Source organism: Belonocnema kinseyi, chromosome 2 (assembly GCF_010883055.1).
Source record: "Belonocnema kinseyi isolate 2016_QV_RU_SX_M_011 chromosome 2, B_treatae_v1, whole genome shotgun sequence".
In the NCBI taxonomy this organism is placed as follows: Eukaryota; Metazoa; Arthropoda; class Insecta; order Hymenoptera; family Cynipidae; genus Belonocnema; species Belonocnema kinseyi.
Window position 1 is genome coordinate 67,599,726 of NC_046658.1, and position 19,197 is coordinate 67,618,922.

Here is a 19,197-nt window from a genome sequence, read left to right on the forward strand (position 1 = left end):
AAGAGCGATGCTTTACGAGCCGGAGAAACATCAACACCAAGGTTTCTCTCAAGCCTAAAGATCTGGCTGAAATGGATGACGAGCTTCGTGGACATTTTTCCGAAGGATCCGACCTCTGGGCTATCAATTATTGTGTGTATAATGCAACGAGAGCTTTGGCCGATGCGAACCGTAAAACAAAACCAACGGTTGATCATAAGACCAAAAGACGAATGCATCAACTTGCCATAAAGATAGGCTGGGCAAGACAGTACGCGTCCCGCATTCATTGTGTGATTGATTACATCACATCTGGCAAGAATTTTACCGCCAAGGTTCGAAAGTTTGCGCGCGAACTCTGGACCCGTTATCACACACTTAACAAGTCAAAGCTGCTGACCCTCAGGCAGCATATTGTTGAGAGAATACGGATACTATCAGGCGCTAAGAGAAGTCTAGAGCGGAGGGAGAGGTGGGTCAGAGAAAATCAACAGTTTCTCTCTGACCCATCTCTACTCTTCCAAGACCCTCCAGTTACTGTCGACCACCCGCCCAAACCTGCGTAGGTCGAAGTATTCAGGAGAAAAGTCTACAAAGTGCAGCATAGACTGGACGAAGATTCAGAAAATATAAATAGCTTCAAAGATCTGTGTGATACCCTCATAACACCTGATCAAGAATGCCCACCCATCACTACCGAGGGGGTGAAAAAGGTATTAAGAGGGATGAAGAACTATTCCACACCGAGACCAGATTGTATCAAAACCTTCTGGTAGAAGAAGTTTCCTTCAACCCATCAGCATTTGGCCCGTATTTTCACCTCATATTTAATGTTGAAAGAGCCGATTCTGGAGTGGTTGGTGGAAGAGCGCACAATACTCCTGCCGAAAATAGGCAACTTAGCTGGCCCGAAGAATTATAGGCATATCACTTGTCAGAACACACTGTATAAGATATTCACAGCTATCCTAAATGATAGGATCGTTAGGGCAATTGAACCTGTGTGGCAAGAAATGTATGAACAACGAGGCTCAAAGAAAGGCGTAGTGGGATGTCGGGAGAACCTGCTCATCGATAGATGTGTCTGCAAAGATGCAGCATTCTACCAGTGTGATCTATCGATGGCCTGGATTGATTATCGGAAAGCTTTCGATTCGACCTCCCATAGACTTAACATCTTTCTTTTGGAAAGCTTAAAAGTTCATCTGCAAATCGTTAGGTATATCGAGATTGAAGCCGCTTTGGAAAACCAGATTTACTATCTTATCTGAAAAAAATCCACTCTTCTTTTGCCTTACATTATTGCCACTATCTCTAGCACTTCGCTATTCCGACGGGTACTTGTGCGGCAAACCTGCAGATCGAAAGTACAAGGTCACTCATGTATTTTACATGAACGATCTTAAGATCTATGCTAAAAACAAAGAGCAATTACATCTAGCTCTAGGGATTGTCGAACGATATATTAAGGAAATTGGAATTGAATTTGTGTTAAACAGATGAGCCAAGGTTTATTTGAAGCGAGGAAACCATAATGGCATCCCACAGAGCCGCTTTCAGGATGTTACATCTATAAAGGATACTCTCCGAAGCAGATACAAACGTCTCATCCGGCAAATTTGGTCTTCCGAACTGTCGGCGAGTAACAAAGTATCTGCAACGAGCATGCTTACCGTCCCGGTAGTACGCTATTCATTTGGAGTAGTTCCTTGGACGAAGAACGAGCTCAGATCCCTTGATATCGGGACAAGAAAGGTTATGCACATAAACAAAAGCATGCATCTTAAGTCCTCTGTTCCGCAAGAGTACATCGCATGCCGTCAAGGTGGTCGCGGAATATTGAGTCTTGAATGTCTTCACAACAGGATTATTATGGGTACAGCATATAGAGTCGCAAATGAAGAGACCCACTTCTTAAAATGGTCAGGAATCACGAAGAATTGGGCAAAGGAGCGTTTCTGTACAAAGCAGCGGAGAAGGCTGCTAAAACACTTGGACTTAACTTCAGTATTAGGTGTGAGCAAAATGCATCAAATCTTATCTATCTCGAGTAGTCACTCCTAAAAGATCGGATTAAGAAAGCACAAGAGAAAAACTCTCGTGAACAGCTTCTCGATAAGAGGATGCACGGTATCTTCCACAGAAATGTGGAGGATCAGTCAATTTCGTGTGAGCTAACGTTTGCTTGCCTTAAATCGCCCGGATTGAAGTCTGGTACGGAGGGTTTAATTTTGGCTTGCCAAGATGGTGTCATTTCCACCTTAACATACCGTCGCCACATTTTGAGCCAAGACATTCCTGATGATAGCTGCAGGGCGTGCCATGTACACCCCGAGCATTTAGCTCACATACTATCTAGTTGTCCAACTCATGCGGGAACGACCCACATCCAAAGGCACAATGCGGTATTAAGAGTGCTTTATTACCATCTATGTCACTCTTACGGCATTAACCTTAATATCACTCCTCTAAATGCTCCTAGGGAAATTGAGTCAATTGTCGAGAATGGGAAGTGCCGTATGTACTGGAACTTTATATTCTCGACAATTGTTTCTGTTGCTCACTCGAGGCCTGACATGGTTCTTTCTGACTTCGAGAAGCGAACCATTTTCGTTATCGAATTTTCGGTACCAGCTGACATAAACATCATAGCCAAGGAGAATGAAAAGAAAGAGAGGTATAGAGACCTTATAAGGGAGTTGCAACGATTGTACCCGGAATATTCTGTTAAACTAATCGTCCTTATCATCGGCGCTTTTGGAGGTGCCAAGCTTTCACTCGTTAATAGTTTAAAAAGCATCTCTGCGTGTCAACAATATGCTAAAACACTTGCGGGAAAAATGCAGAAGGCGGTAGTCCTTTCATCGCTCCGTGTTCTCAGGGTGCAGGAAACTTTTGCCGGATCATCATATTGATTCTGTTACAGACTGTAACCACCTATCTCACGATCGTGAGACGTGGTTGTGGCTGAAATTTTCCCTCCATTTCGCTGGGAGCGTGTGCAATTTAGCAGATTGGCACCCGCTCCCGGTGAAATCCTGCGGTTGTCCTTATGACAAATTTTTAGTGTAGTCAGGTCATAGGTAAGGTGTGACTTTGATAGACATATGAAGGTCACACCTGTCCTATGACCTAACAACACTTTTAACATAAAATTTTCCCCTCTTTCGATTTCCGATGTCAAACAGAGTATTTTCAATTAAAAAACAAAGAGCGACCTTGATAGACCTTGATGTCCATGGTCAAGGTCGCTCGATGGTCACTATTAAATATACATTGATACTTCCATCAAGGCCATACGTGACTACACTATTTAACGTAAAATTTTCCGCTCTTTCGATGGGTAATGTCAAAAATAGGCCATTCCATTTAAAAAAACAAAAGTAACCTTGAAATAACCATGAAAGACCAAAACCCATAAGAAACCAAAAAAATTATTTTTTTCAAAAATTTCCAAAATGTAAGTAAATCTTTGAAAACGCATTCTTCTCGGTTTCACAGTTTTCAGCATTGCCGGCCAGATAACTCAAAAAGTATTAGACCGATTGAATTCTACTTGCATATACATATAGCTGAAATGATTATCTTTTTTTGTGATTTACTCTGACCTGAAAAAAATTGTTTAAACAATTATTGTTTCAACAATTTCATGCAAATTTTTGGGTAAAAATCCAAATTTTCGTTGACAGGACCGGCATTTTGTCAAAAATGATTATTTTTTTACTTTTTTTTGGGTTCACAAAGAAACTATAAATATAAACTTTAATAAACTGTTTTGTTTCTTGTTTCAAACGAATTTGTGAGAAACTAGAGTGCCGGCAATTTCACATCTCCCGGCTGAACATGTTGGACATCCGCCCTAATAATTAACAATTTTATGAATATTTATGTCTAAAAGAAATTTATTTTGTAGTTCAAAAGTGCCCTAATAAACCACCAAAGTTTTGGAAAGATTCGTTATATTGTTCATCTCCAAAAAAATCCAAAAGTATACCCTTATTTTTGAGGTGTTACATGGGTCGCCTCCTTAAGAGTCCACGAATTATTCCATGACTCTCAAAATATCTTTTCAATATTTCAAATGTCATGAAATAATTCACGGACTCTTTCCATCACACAAGGACGCCTACATAGGATCGACTGATTTAATAGTTCCAAGAACTGCTGGCCTACGAAGTTTCACAGCCGTGTGGCAGTGTGAACAATCGGTTACCAACAGTTTACAATAGACTGTTTCCATTTCAACAAACTGATTTAGTCTCGAGGCCAGTTCTAGGCAACCCCCGAAACTGTTCTTATATAGGCGTTCTTATGTACTTACAGAATTTTCTTTAACTTTGTAATAAACGTTATACGAAATTCTTAGAAATTTTAGCCTATCCTAAAGTCTTAAACAGTCAAGTCAAGTTTCGACACCTTGTTTTTTCCATGTGTCCTTCTCACATTTTTCAAAACATTATTATTATTATTATTATTATTATTATTACGATTGATAAAATACAATAAAAGTAAAGTTCAAATAGTAATTTACTTAAATTTATGAAAGGACCGAACAATAAAAAGTAGCCTGTTATTAGCACCTTTCCGTTGAGTCGCTTTATTGCGTTACGACTCTAATCCATTGGAGACGCTCAGAATTTCCTCTAACGATTCTATTCAGAGTCTTCTTTTCTGGGCAGAGTACGCTAATGGCATTATTAACAAATACTTGTTATGTTCGGATTTTAAGAAGCGAATAGCTTATGCTCGTATATTTATATATGAGGTACCTATGTTTCAAGCAATTCAAGTTCGACTTCCTTTTTGCGTTGACTGGTGTGGCGTCACACTAATCGATCACGTACACACTTTTGCGTGCGCAACTGCTACAAAAAAAACACCCTGTCGTCAAAGACAACTTTTCTGCTCTTGCACGTTACAAATATGACTTTTTACACCTCCACGCGCCATCGATTACTTCAAGTAATAAAAAATAAACGTAGCCATAAAAAATTTTCATTTTCATTATCGATCATCATATTCTGTTTAGAAGCGTTTAATTTAATTCCGGTGAACCGAACAAATTTCTAGAATTCACCAAAAATATTTGTTGACTGCTCAATGAATTTCGGTGAACCTAGACCAAATAAGAATTCATAAATATTATGCGGCAAAGGAATTTTTATTCTGAGATCTTGAAACGTAAAGAAAATTAAGAACTAAAGATTGAAAAATGAGACATGGAAGTTTAAACACTATTAACATTTCAAATCAATTTCATTTTAAGACATTTTAAGGCATACCAAAAAGCAGGCTTAAGGTCTCTTCTAAGACTTTGTGGGCTTAAATCCAGCGTTAACAGTAAAAACAATTTTAATCAAAGTTTAAAAAAAGAAGGTAGTAACAAAAACTAGACTGTGTTGGTATTGAAGTTTATAAATATTTAAAAAGTTGGATTTTTATTGAAATAATTGCAATTTTTAAGTGTAAGGATTGAAAGTTGACCAAACGCTCAAGTTTTTAAATTGAAATTATTTTAGTCTGAAACTATACAATTTTTAAGGCTTTAAACTTGAAATTTTCCGTTTTGATACTTCGCATTTAGAATACTAGATACTTTGAATTAAAAATATTATTCAGTTCCAAGTCTAAAATTTAAAATGTGTAAATGTTAATTTTAAACTATTTTCCCTTGCAATTAACAATGTGGAAAAACGAAAAAGTGGAAAAATAAGCAACATCGCGAACAACATCAAAAGACTGAAGAATATTGAAAAAAAATTATAATAGACATATTAATCGAACCATTTTAAATTACTAAGCTTCCGATTCAATCTACTGAAAACTATAATACTTTTAACCCTCATCACTTATACTTCTGAAAAATTACGTATTACTTACATGAGGTCAAATTGAGGTAAAATTATATGGAGGCGTATACAAAAATTCTACAAATTTTAAAGTTATTAAAAAACTAATTTTTTATTACAAAATTCATAACTTCCACAATTTTTATCATTCATAGCTAAAATTTGTCTTCGGTGCCCTTCTAATGTCGTGTATCAATAAAAAATCGTATAAGTAAGTCTAATTTAAAAAGTATAGTTATTTTGAAGATCGTATGAGAGGTATATTTTAACCAAAAAAATAATAATAATAAACATCCAAAAAAAAAAATTCAATATTTTGATCTATTTTTATTCATTTGCTAGTGTTTCTAATCCGGTGAGCATTTTTTATCTGAAAGAGCAGTATAATAAATTAAGAAAATTAAAAAATTGTACTTTTACTCTTTGCCTAATCATTGAACGCATAATGAATCGCGATGTTTTCCACATATTGGACGCTGGCACGATGGACATGATATTGTGACTGAAAATGTTTAAGATATCCAATTGTAGGTTAGGAAAAAAATTCGCATATGTATATTCGGTTTAGTTACAATTGCCATGATTATTTTAGTACAAAAAACACAAAACTAAAATCTTTGATTTTTATGGATTTCGAGTACTATAATTATTTGGGGTCAGAACGACCCCAAAAAATTATTAACAATTCGTGCATTCAACTACAAAAGCAGCATAGGCTCGTAGGCTCAACGGTAGCATGTTGAACATATAGTAGAGACCTTAAACTCTTACCAAATGGCAGCACGGGTCCTAATTTAAACGCGCTCCTGTTCAAATTTTAGTTTGAAGTTGATGTTGGGGTAATTCTGACCCCATGTAAGTGACGAGGGTTAAACATCAAAATTTGTAAACTCAATTGAAGAAAATTGAAACATTATAATTTTAATTTTAATTGGAATCTGAAAATCATAAAATCTTATTATAACTGAGAATTTAAAGTTTTATTTTGAAAAAAAAGACACAGAAAAAAAGTTTTTAATTATAAAAGTTGTTTTAAGCCAAAAAATTAGGCTTGTGGTTTTTTTTAAATAAAAAATGGACTTAAATATAACTTCAAGTCTAAAAACAGGTTTTAATTAAGGAGTAACAGAAACAAAAGACTGTTTTCTGGGTAAATAGACTGTAATTTCTCAGGTTTGGTGATCTTTGCAGTGTATTAAAAATAATTTTAATTGAGTTAAAATATTAAAAAATCTTATATTCATTGAGGAATCTGATATTATTCAGTGTCTTGGGTATATTACGTTTTTGTGCTCACTAGACAGATGTTTTCGTGTCACGATAGGTCACTTATCAGAAAAAATTGCTTCTTCAATTTATTCATCCGCAGAAATACAAAGATCGCCCATCACTTTAAAGCCGAGGTCGAACTTTGAACACGAGAGACGACTTTGCATTCCGAACATATTGTAAGTCGCATAAACTCTGACTTATCAGCCAACTAGATACCGAACATCATTAAGTTGTTTAGAAAGTATCCCATCTTTTAGAGGCTTGATTCGAGCATCAACATGCAAATTTTAAATCGCGAAAAATTTCATATTTAAAAGTAAGTAGCGCGGTACAAATAGCTTTAAGATCGTTAGATATTTATATATTTTCTTAAATTATCGTTCACTTTCCCTCACTCATTATTTTAACGGGATCCTATAAAATGAAAATGCTCTTTTAAAAATAAGAGCAAAATGCTTGCATTTCTTAATACTTAGAAATTAACACAAATCTAAAAGTACTCACCAAAAAGTGATGATTACATAGATGAGTCCAAAATCGCTGCAAAGCCAATCAGTAACAAATATTAATCCTGTCAATTTTAATGCCTATATAAATTTCGATGTTTCTATTTTTATATTTTTTAAATCGCGATATATAACAGTTGCGGATTAAAGTATGGCTCCATTCGATTAAATATATATATATATATATGAATATTGATTGCTGAAGTAAAACGGAAGATTTATGTAATAAGAAAATAATTATTTCATAAAATAATAGGTTCATTACAAAGAAGCAGGTAAAATTTTATAAATCATGACTAAGAAATTGAAACTGATTCACAATAAACTCTTAGATTACGCATATTCTTACAGGGACAACGCAGGAATTTAAAATGAGAACGCAGATGACAGAAAAGTAGCAACATAGCGTTAAAAGCGAGCATTGAAATCCCCGGTAATGGCCGGATCACATTCGACTTGTAACACGATTACTCTATCATTACGCAGGAATCATTAAGACCACACAAAAGGGGGGAATATATACTTAATTCATCATATTTTTTGGACATTAATTCTCATTTTTTCTTATTCACACAATAAAATGAGACACATTATTACAATTCGCAGCTTTATTCAAATTAATAAAAAAACTATGCATGCAAATCTTTGAAAATTTGTCTTTTTTTTAATAATATGATTTTATCAAAAATATATGTTGCAAGTAATCAGTGCTGCGTTAAATTGTCTACATTAGGAAGATTTTAAAAAACCTATTTATACACGGAGAAAAATGGATGTTTAAATGTAAAATAAGAAAAATGAGACATTATTAAAATTCGCAACTTTATTCAAATTAATAGAAAAAATTATCCATTGAAATCTTTGAACATTTGTCTTCCTTTCAGTAATATTATTTTATCAAAAATATATTTTTAATATATAATTTAAAAAACCTATTTATACACGGAGAAAAATAGATGTTTAAATGTAGATGTTCAAAGGGTAAGATTGTAGCACCTGACATGCAGATATTAATGCCAAACTGTTACTATCTTTTTCAGATGTAGCGTAAAAATATGTTTATGTTAAACTGAAACACATTCAAGTGTTGAAACCGTCCGAGCGCATGCGCATCGCGCATTGGAATTTCACGACTATCTCCCAAGGATTAAAATTAACTATCCATACATAAAATTGGATAAGGGTTTTCTTCTGTCTTAAGGAGGGAACAGTGATCTTAATTTTCACGTTTATTGACTTAACACATTTGACAAAATGTTTATAAATTTCAATAAAAATTTGAGTTAAGTAACTTAAAATATATATAGAATCTTAAATTCAGATTACACATCATTCTTTCTCCGATTACTTACCCCCGTTAAATATTGAACATAACCTCATCTTGACTGAATGTATCATCTGATCGACATTTCATTCCCTTCATCTGTTTTCCCTTCGTGTACGAACATTAAATTGTGATTTTAAATTCACAAATAAGTTATCAATTCAATCCTTAAATTACCATAAATAAGCAAACTCCTGAAATATTTACACGCGTTATTTGACATAAGTATATTTGTAATATCTCGAATATTTCAGTTGAACATTTTGGATGTTATAGAGTAACATCTCACTTTTTAAGATCTACAGATGCTAACTTTCAACGTCTAGATTGTTGTCCTATAGTTCAACATAAAATATGTTAACCCTGAACGTCTAGATGTTACGTTTGACCATCCATTTTTCTCCGTGTAGATATATAGGAGTTTTATTTGAATATGCTCTTTTAATAATAAAGACTACAATCATTGTCGAAAACTCAGCAATGTCTGGAAATAAGATTCCTCTTCCACTTATTGAAAGGGAGCAACTCCCAAGTAGAAATCAAATCTTTTTGTTAGGCACTGGGGTCAATTTCCATTAGAAAGACAATTCTTTAATAAGTCTCATTCAAAAGATCAAGAAAGAAGCATGGGTTAAAGGACTCCGCAGAAAATGTACGGAAAAGGAATTTCGGTGGATATCACTGAATTTATTTTATATTTTATGTCACGAGAAGTAATTTGCCAAAAGACTTGGATCAATTGTGGCTAGTTTCTTTATGTAGAGTTATTCCTTAATTTTTTGGAGTAAAAAAATGAACTTTTCATTAAAGGAAAGGAAAGTACACAAACAACTACCATCTCTAATAAAAGATCGCGCCTGACCAGGTCATTCCCTTTTCACTGATAGAAGGAGGTAAGCTTGCATTAGAAATGGAATCCTATTGTAAGACACGGAGGTGATTTCCAGAAGAATTTTGTTTTTAATATGTCGCTTTAAAAATATAGGAACAAAAATTTTGTTTTATTTTCTTCATTTCCCATATTTTAAATTTTATTATTTGTTTCGTTCGATTATGTCAAGTTACGTCTCGATCAAGACGGAAGTTGCGTTTTCATAAGAACCACACAGGTGTCGGTTCTTATGTATCGAAGTGTTGTAATTTGGAGTAGATATAAGAGAGGGCATGCGTTAGTGAAAATGCTCATGTATTCATATACAATATACCTATAGCTAGTTACGAGTTTATTTCGCTCAGGATTTATTATAACGGCGCCGGTCTCTTGTTTATCCGGCCCCTGATGCAATACACAGTGGTGAATGTTTCGTTGTAATTGGACAGGCAAGGTTGGGTAAACCTGGTAGGGAAATTGATGCAGCTCTTATATTACACTCTAATTTTTACTTTTCTTAAACATATACTTAACACTTACAGCTATGGGGATTTCCGATTAGATTTCAGCTTAATAGTGTTGTCTCACAACTATAAAAGATTGCGAAACTTTAATGTCAGGTGTGATGTAGAATGCCTTTTAGTTCTAGCACTTCAAAGATTTAAAATTAGTCTCACTTGATGACAGCTTCCCTAAGAAAAAAAACAAATTTAAACTGATGACGAAGAATATAAAATAGAAAAGAGTCTCTCAGAATCCCCTAGGTTTAATATTTTTATTATTTGTTAGGAAAAATTTAATCCGACATTCCGAACAGGCAGTTTTTGTATATCACTTAATTGGGTTGAATATTCATACCAATAACAAAAAATGAGCTAAATAACTCAAGAATTGCATTTCCACAAATCATCGTATCAAACAGGTTTAAGAGTCATTAGAGAAGTGGGATTTTCCGAGTACTTTATATGCAATGTTCATAAGTTTTCACTCATTTTTTTTAAAGAGTTTTTTCTTGCGTATATTTCTCTATCATCATTATATACTGACGTCACATAATTTACTCTATTTCTTTGGTTAAGTTCACGAACTTGTAAAACTACTGCATCTCCTTATTAAAGAATATTACTCTCGAATGCAAATGGACTGCATATTGGAAATCGTCTTTTTTTTAAAGTGAGATGTGTTATTCATAGATTGAAACGAAAGATTTTGAGCGAATTGACGAAAAAAATTGATGAATAGATGAAAACGATCGCGCTAAAGCATCCTGTCTTGGTTTTTGAAATCCTCGGTGCGTTACACGCATACGTAATTTGCGTCTCTGTGCAAGCTCGATTCGCATGACATACGCGACGTGGCCTTCTCGTGGCCGTTTTAGCGTCGCGTACATCTACTTACTCGCCCAGCACATATTTGCTTACACAAGTATGCATCGTTAACTATGTCGTGCCAGAGATACTTTCGAGCAAATTTAATCGTAATATCTCCCCTTAAAATATTTCGAGCACTCACATATTTCGCAGATAGAAGCTGAAATCAGACATTTTATCGCACACGGATGGTGAATTGCTTTAATACGTTTTCTGATTCATGCCTTAAAAATTTTCTGATAATAAAGATTTTTCACTTATTAAGCCCATTTAAACGAACAAATCTTTAGAGCTTTATAAGCAGTAATAAAATGAAGAAGAATATGTTTTTTAACATAAATAATATTTTTAATATTTGAAAGAAGGCTAATTTGACATAATTATTGTATGATACAATTATATTTCAATTATCAAATAAAAAATACAAGAAACGCGTTTCAATCGACATTATTAAACAGTATTTTCGTATTTAATGATAAAGTAAAAATTTCAAAACAGTTGTTGGCGAATTCAGGTTTAGAGTAAAAAATAATAAAACTCAATTAATTAATAATTGTACCAAATGAGATCCGACAAGCAATGGCGACCTTCGTCAGTGGATTTATTGACTACGTAGAAAAGTAAAGCCAAATCCACCAACAACTATTGTACAATTTTGTTCTCGAGGGTCAATACAGTTTCCACTGATAATTAAAATAAAACTATTTTAGGGATTACTTGAAAAAATTCGAGTTAAAAACTCCTATATGGAGTTACTCTAAATTTCCCACCAAATTTTCCGGGTCTTAACGTGGAATTTATATCAACTTTCGATGAAAATTTAATTTTTAAAGAAAATCTCTCGAATTTCACTAATGATTTCAAAGAAAATTTCAATCAATCAATTCCGTCCACTTAGGCACAATGGCACTGTTTAAGGCTTCTTTTTCAATAATCGAAATTAAGAAGTGCGCGGTTTGGATGTACTCAGATGGGGACGTCATGTCGTTGATAAAATGGAATTAAATCATTCTAAGTGAATCTAAATTATCTTAACTCTCAGAATTGATCACTTTATAACTAAATAATCTTAAATTTGAGATATTCAATATTAAACAGTTTTGAATTTAGTCATTTCAAATTGAAAGTATGCATTTAATTTAATCATTTAAAACATAGCAAAATGAAACAATTACAGAATTAAGTACAGATCATAAATATACAATTTTTTATTTTGATCCGTTCCTAGCATAATAAATGAAAAAAACATTATACATTAAATTCCTCTTTTATGCATAATAGAATATCAAAATCAAAAACGAAAAGATTTTGCAAAAAAGTCAGCAACTTCATCGAACTGTATTATGTCTTGTATTTTTACGTCACCCATCGTTTTTTAAACAATTAACTTATGTTTAAACAATTATGTTCCATAAAATACCAAACATTTATTAGTTTAAAAAGCTTGCAATTTTTTCACAGATCACCCAGATTTAGAACAACACAAATGATCTATAATCCTATAAACATAAATGAAGCAAGCCCAAGAACAAGCCTTTTGGGTGCTATGCGTAAGATTTCTGGGAGTCCCCCGCGGGTTCGAGGGTGTGTTCAGGTGGGGATGACGAAGAAGGGGAAACAGGTGAGTTAAGGTGAGACTGGGGGTGGGGGGGGATCGCTCGACCCGCGAGTCCATTCGCGAATCAACTGGTCGTTCTTGTTCAGTCTTGCGGCAGGACTCAGTCGTAGAAGGTCCGATCGCCTTCTTTTTCACGTGTCCATCGGTATTGTTAGCTTGCGCTTCGAAAAGATCGGTCATGTGTGTTGTGTGACTTGTGAGGTATCGATGGTGCGTTTTAACTTTTGGAATCCTTCAATGACGTCCACTGGTCGGGATTATACTTAGCGAGAGCTGGCCACTTCATCCAACTAGTTTCTAGTTGGTACCTTCGCGAGAAAAGAGAAAGATCAACAAAGACCTGACGGCTCCAGAGACTCGAGCTGACAGACCATCCAATATTCCGTCCTGTTCTCCATCAGGTACATTATCTATCAACTCACTTTTATGGAAATCATCGTATTTAAATTTGTTAGCATTTTTACCAAGAGATTCCAAATAGCTAGAATCTTTCTTAAACATTTAAATCGTGGTGTTTTCCTACAGATACTGATTCATCAAACTTGATGATAAATGATGAATTTATCTAGTTAGAGTAGTTTACGTTTGTTAATGGTTGTTTGAAAAAATAAGTTTAGTAGATTAGATGGTATAATGGAATGAAAGACAATGCTCAAGAATTAGCACAGGATGATGAATGTTTCTCAAGAAGGATAATTCGGATTAGTAATCCACATGAAATATATTCAGTTAGAGAATAAATTAATTTTACCATCCATCCTGAACAGGAAAACAACCCTAAAAGATAACGAAAAAATGTTGGAATCCTTAAAAAATAGAATCCAAGTGTCAATAGCCTGAAAATTAGCAAAAAAAGAAGGAATCTTTATTCTGAGGACTAACCGACCATATCAAACTAATCAACATATCATTGACTGGTATTATGGAATTTCCCATTAAACTAATTGGTCTGGTATAGCGCTTTAACCAAAAACACCGGTTATATTACCATCTAGTGTAATAAAAATATATCCTAGTAAGAACTGAGAATCTGTCCAGAATTAGTAATCCTGCGGAGTTAGGCCATTAATCTGAATTTCTTCTCGTGGAGAAACTGAACCAGAGAGGCTTGAAAAATTCAGAAAACCTGAAGCAAGAAATTCTGAATCTTGATTTCACTTTTCATATTCTTTTATTCTTATTTATTATTCAAATAACGTATAAGTCTATTTTTATGATATTCGCTTTTTTTTCTTCTTGAATTCCATTCGTTAGGCAGTGAATCTCCAGTCTAACAATGCCCAGTTAAAATTAGAATCGAAAGAACTTAGGAACACCAATTTTACCCAGAAACTAATTACTTCCAAGCTCAACTGTGTAATCGTTTCATTACTTCTGATAGAGGAATTTCACGTCATGAATCTCTTATGAAAGTAAATTGCCTAGTCACATATCTTTAATTTAAAGATTTTTTAAATAAAGTGTTCACCGAAATTCCGTGAGTGTAGAAAAAATACTTTCAGTGAGCTCAGGAAAGCTGTAAAAGGGTGGCTAGGTTCATTGAAATTCGGTGAGCGAAGCAAAAATATTTGGTAGATTAACGTTACGAAAAATTCAGTGACGCTAGTCCCAGTGCTCTACAGTATACTTGATCGGTTACATTTACGTAAAATTCCTTAATACTAATCAGCGCCTAAAATTAATATGAATACTCTTCTTATTGGACATCATATTAATTTAGTTCAAAGTTCGATTTGTACATAACACGCGTATGAATATTATATGCAAAGTTTTGCTTACTCTACATACTCAAAGCACATAAAAACTGTTGATATAAAGAAATATGACTCGAGAGTCACAATTATAGAGAAAAATATCAGTCTTCGATAAAAAAAAACTGCAAACTGGAAACCACATTTTGTAAAAAAAAAGATTGCAGATAATTGCAACAATGATTCGAGGAAAATCATAATTTGTCAAAATAATAATTTGTTTGTCAAGACAAATCACACCTTTGCGTAAAATCATAACGTGTTATTATACAAAAAATCTACTCAGTAATAAATTAGCAGGTTGGAGGTTAGGATTGAATACACATTTTGAAAACTGAATATAAGAATTTATGTCTGTCAAAAACTTTCTCACTTAGTGCGTGTGTAACAAACATGACTTCGAAATCTTATGCTAACATCATTCACACCAGAAAACGTGCATTTATAAGTATTGAAAATGAAATATGTAATGAATTAACTTTTAGGAGAAAATCTTCAGTTGCTTCAGGGCATCTTTTTTTGGACTTGCATAACATTTGTACTGGTTTCAAATAATAATGATCATTAATGTAATCTGCTGAAGTAGAGTTTATTTTAAAAAATTATATCTTTTATCAAAAACAGAATAAGATTTCACCGCTTGAAAATTTCGTTTTAAAAGGTTTATTCGTGTATTTTCTTCTACTTATTTGAGCAGTGAAAAATCCTCCTTTAGTGCAATTATCTATTGGTAGAAGCGCATACTTTATAATTACAAAAAGTATTCTCCTCTGTCAAAGAAGACATAAATAAAAGTGTACAAAAATGGAATTTTCGATTTTGTAATGTCTGAGAGGTCTCACAGTCGACTTACGTCAGAATGTAATACATTTACATCCTTCTCTTTTGTTCAACGTTTTGAGCTGTGATTAGAGAAACAAGACATGTCCTTTCCATCTATAAAGTAGACTTAAAGTGTATCGTTCAAAGTTTAATCTTTACTAATCTAATTATTTAGATGAAAATTCAAGCGTGTAGAAAAAAATTACTATTTAGATATTCTAGATAATACTTAAGGAAAAACTCTTGAATATGAAAACTATGAATCAAAGGCAATAATGATACATTTTTCTTATGTGAATCCTGTTACATGACCTACCTCGAAACCATGTGGCATCGATTCGGTCAGTAACATTCCAAAATCTACGCTTGGTTGGTCTAGCCATTCTTCGACAAGTTTTTAAATTGATGCTTGGAGAAGAACTAGTCAATCAGAGACTCACTTTCACTCAAGACAAAACCTATGATAAGACCTTTGGACTTGAGTTGAAAGTTAATAGCTATACCAATTTAGGTTTGCCCATAATTGGAATGCAATTTTTCGAAACAGAATTTTAAAATTCTTTTTGAATAGAATTCTAGAACCTAGTACTATATTCTAGAAACATTTCTCAAATTAGAGCAAAGTAAATTTTTCCAGGAATATTTCAAGTTATGGATAAATGTTAAAATTGCTAACCATAAAAGCAACGATCCTGACTGCAGGTGGACTTTGAAATATGGGGTCATTTGTATTCTCAAGAGTTCTGCTTGCCGTCATAAAAGTTGAAAAGTTTTGCTGTAGAGTTTACAGTTTAGTGACTTAATTTTTAGGTTTTTAGATTTACTATTTGTATCTTACCGTATTAGCTTCACCTTCGCACTGACAGATATACATTTTTAGAGCGCGACGCAAAACTATTTTGTGAAGAAATCATTTTCAGATAGTAACTTAAGCATGACGCAAAAGACCTAGAGAAATATACTTTCTAAGCTCTATGAAAGAAAATGCAAGTTTAGTTGACTCACGCCGCAAAACTATCGACGCTTCCTCTGCAATCTAGATGTTGATTCTTGTCGGTTACTGTAGGTTACTGACCAGCGCGTTCAACAACCGACCTTCTCAATTACAGTCAATCACTCTGCAAACTAAATTACTTCACGATTTTTCATTCTTCGTTATGAGGAAATATTAGGATGATTCTGTCTAAAGGATTGAATTCAAAGTTGAAGAAATTAGTCATTATTGTGCAATCTACTTTCAATGAATTATAGAATCCACGAGACAGTAAATAACTACAATGACAATCAGCTGAAAAATGGGCACTATAAAAGTTGAGTGCCATGATCTCGAAAGCGATAATATCACGAAAATCGGTTGTAAGATTTTCAAGACTTCGGAAATCCTGACGAAATAAAAAACAGTTTGAGAACCAAAGAAAATCTCGCCCGATATTTCGGAAGTGTAACAAATTTTTGCCTATCTCAAAACCCCAGCTGAAAAGTTTGAAAGCATTTGATGAAAAACGATTAACACCTGACAGGGCGTATTCTACATCCACAATTTTACGAATTTCCTTGATATTTCTATCAAATGCTTTTGAGAAAAAGTCTATCAAAAGTAATAATTAATTAATTATTTTGCTCGGAACTGTCTGACCGTGTTCGACTAAAAAGGCAATTTCTACTTATTCTTTTTTGCGATTGTTTGGATTTGGCAATGTCTACACATTTCATTTGCTATTATAAATCTCTGTCCATTTCAATAATCTTCATTTGGAGTAATATTATCTAATTTAAGAAAATATATCCATAATTCATGTCTATTTTAATAGGCTAGACTAGGACGACTAGCCTATTTTTACCATTTGGCTAGTCGTCCCGAAAAGGATGCATTTTATGAAATTTATCCTGTTAACTAAACAAAAATGATCAAAAATGTTAGCCATACCGAAATTCGGAACAATTAGCCTATTTTCACCATTTAGCCATTTTTTCTGAAAAAAATGCTAATGGTGCAATTATAGTTGATAAAATATAGTGATTTTCAGTCCTCAAGCCTCGCACTATTTTTCAGCCTTATCATCATCAAACTTTTATTTCAATATGATAGAAAACACTAATTCCTGTTAATCAATTTATACAGTATTATCATGAAATAATCTTCGTTCCTGTAACTTATGTAATTACTTTGACTAGTCACAGAGGACTAGTCCTCGCCCCATAAAGTGTTGTAAAAAGGACAGGGTGTGACCTTATATTATTTCTGTGACGAGTCACAGGGGTGCCTTCCCGCCCCGACGGGGCGTTGGAAAAGGGACAGGGATGTGATCTTACATTATTTCTGTGACCAGTCACAGGGGTGCCTAGTCGTCCCGAATTTCGGGATAAATAGAATTTTTCATCTTGCGCTAGTCATCCCGAATTTCGGCACGGCTAGCTGGAAATCAAGATAAATTATAGTCATCGTGAAATTCGGGACGACTAGCCTATTTTTACCATTTGGCTAGTCATCCCAAAAATGATGCATTTTATGAAATGTATCCTTTTAATTAAACAAAAATGACCAAAAATGTTAGTCATCCTGAAATTCGGACAACTATCCTATTTTCACCATTTAGCCAATCCTCCTTAAAAAATGCTAATAGTGCAATTATGGTTTATAAAATAAAGGGATATTTAGTCCTGGAGCCTCGCACTATTTTTCAGCCTTATCATCTTTAAAATTTTATTTTAATATGATAGAAAACACTAATTTCTGTTAATCCATGGAATAATCTTCGTTTCTTTCGCCACCTGTCACTTAATTTTTAGTTAATAATTTTATCAGCTGTTCTACCTCTACCAACATCAAGATAATTCATAACGTTCACGCGAAACTTGATATCGAGTTAAAAATGTGGAAAAATAAATATAAAGCAATAAGAAATGTTTTTCTGGTGATAAATCTTTATAATGATGAAAAAAGCAACAATAAAAAATTTCACATAATAACTTTTTTCATTATTGTTAAAATTTAGGATCACACAAACCTTTCTTAGTGCTTCATATTTAGTCTCTCAAATTTTCAACTCGGTGTCGCGTTTCGTGTGAAGGAAAGTTTGTTTTTGAAAAACATTTAAAAAGAATTTGTGAGATTACGCTCACATGGCCTTAAAGTAGATAGTTTTTCGAAAATTTCAAAAAAAAAATTAATTAATTTGCGATGGAAGAAATGATAGGATAAAGTATCGAAAAAAGAGTATTGGAAAACTAACTAAAAAAGAGAGATTCTTTTATGGAATCGACCGCCCTTCTACTCACCTCATTCTCCTTTTGAGCTTAACCCCACTAACTCCCAGAGTTATTTTAATCAACCCCTTAAGAAATTTGATAGGGGAAGAAGTATGACTTAAATTATTCATGTGTCTAGTCAGAAGGATGCCCACCCCTCCCCGCGGAGCACTCAAAAGCTATTATAAGGGGTAGGACTGACAACTAAATTATATATAACCAATCAGGCAAGGGTACCTTTTTGCCCACGCTCCCCCACGAGAGATTGGAAATGAGTAAGAATGTGACTTGAATTATTTCTGTGACCAATCATCGGAACGCCCCCCCCCCCCGAGGTACTGAAAAAGGAACAGGGGTGTGATCTTACATTATTTCTGTGACTAGTCACAGGGGTGCCTTCCCACTCCCACGAGGCGTTGGAAAAGGGGCAGGGGTGTGCTCTTACATTATCTCTGTGACTAGTCGCAGGTGTGCCTTAGCGCGTCCATGAGACATTAGAAATGGGTAAGCATGTGACTTGAATTATTTATGTGACCAGTCACCGTGGTGCCTTCCCGCCCCCCATGAGGTACTGAAAAAGGAACAG

At 34.1% G+C, this 19,197-nt stretch overlaps 1 protein-coding gene across 3 annotated transcripts in view; it reads left to right on the forward strand.

The window, feature by feature from the left end:
- LOC117168145 (ABC transporter G family member 23) overlaps window positions 1-19,197 on the forward strand; it is a 116,909-nt gene that overhangs the window by 48,197 nt on the left and 49,515 nt on the right. The window contains exon 1 of one of the 3 annotated variants that reach the window (XM_033353568.1): window positions 12,880-13,190. The exons of the other annotated variants lie outside the window; for them this stretch is intronic. The gene's annotated coding sequence lies outside the window, so the exon portion shown is untranslated. Of the gene's footprint in view, window positions 1-12,879; window positions 13,191-19,197 lie in introns of those variants that run through there. 3 annotated transcript variants of the gene reach the window in all.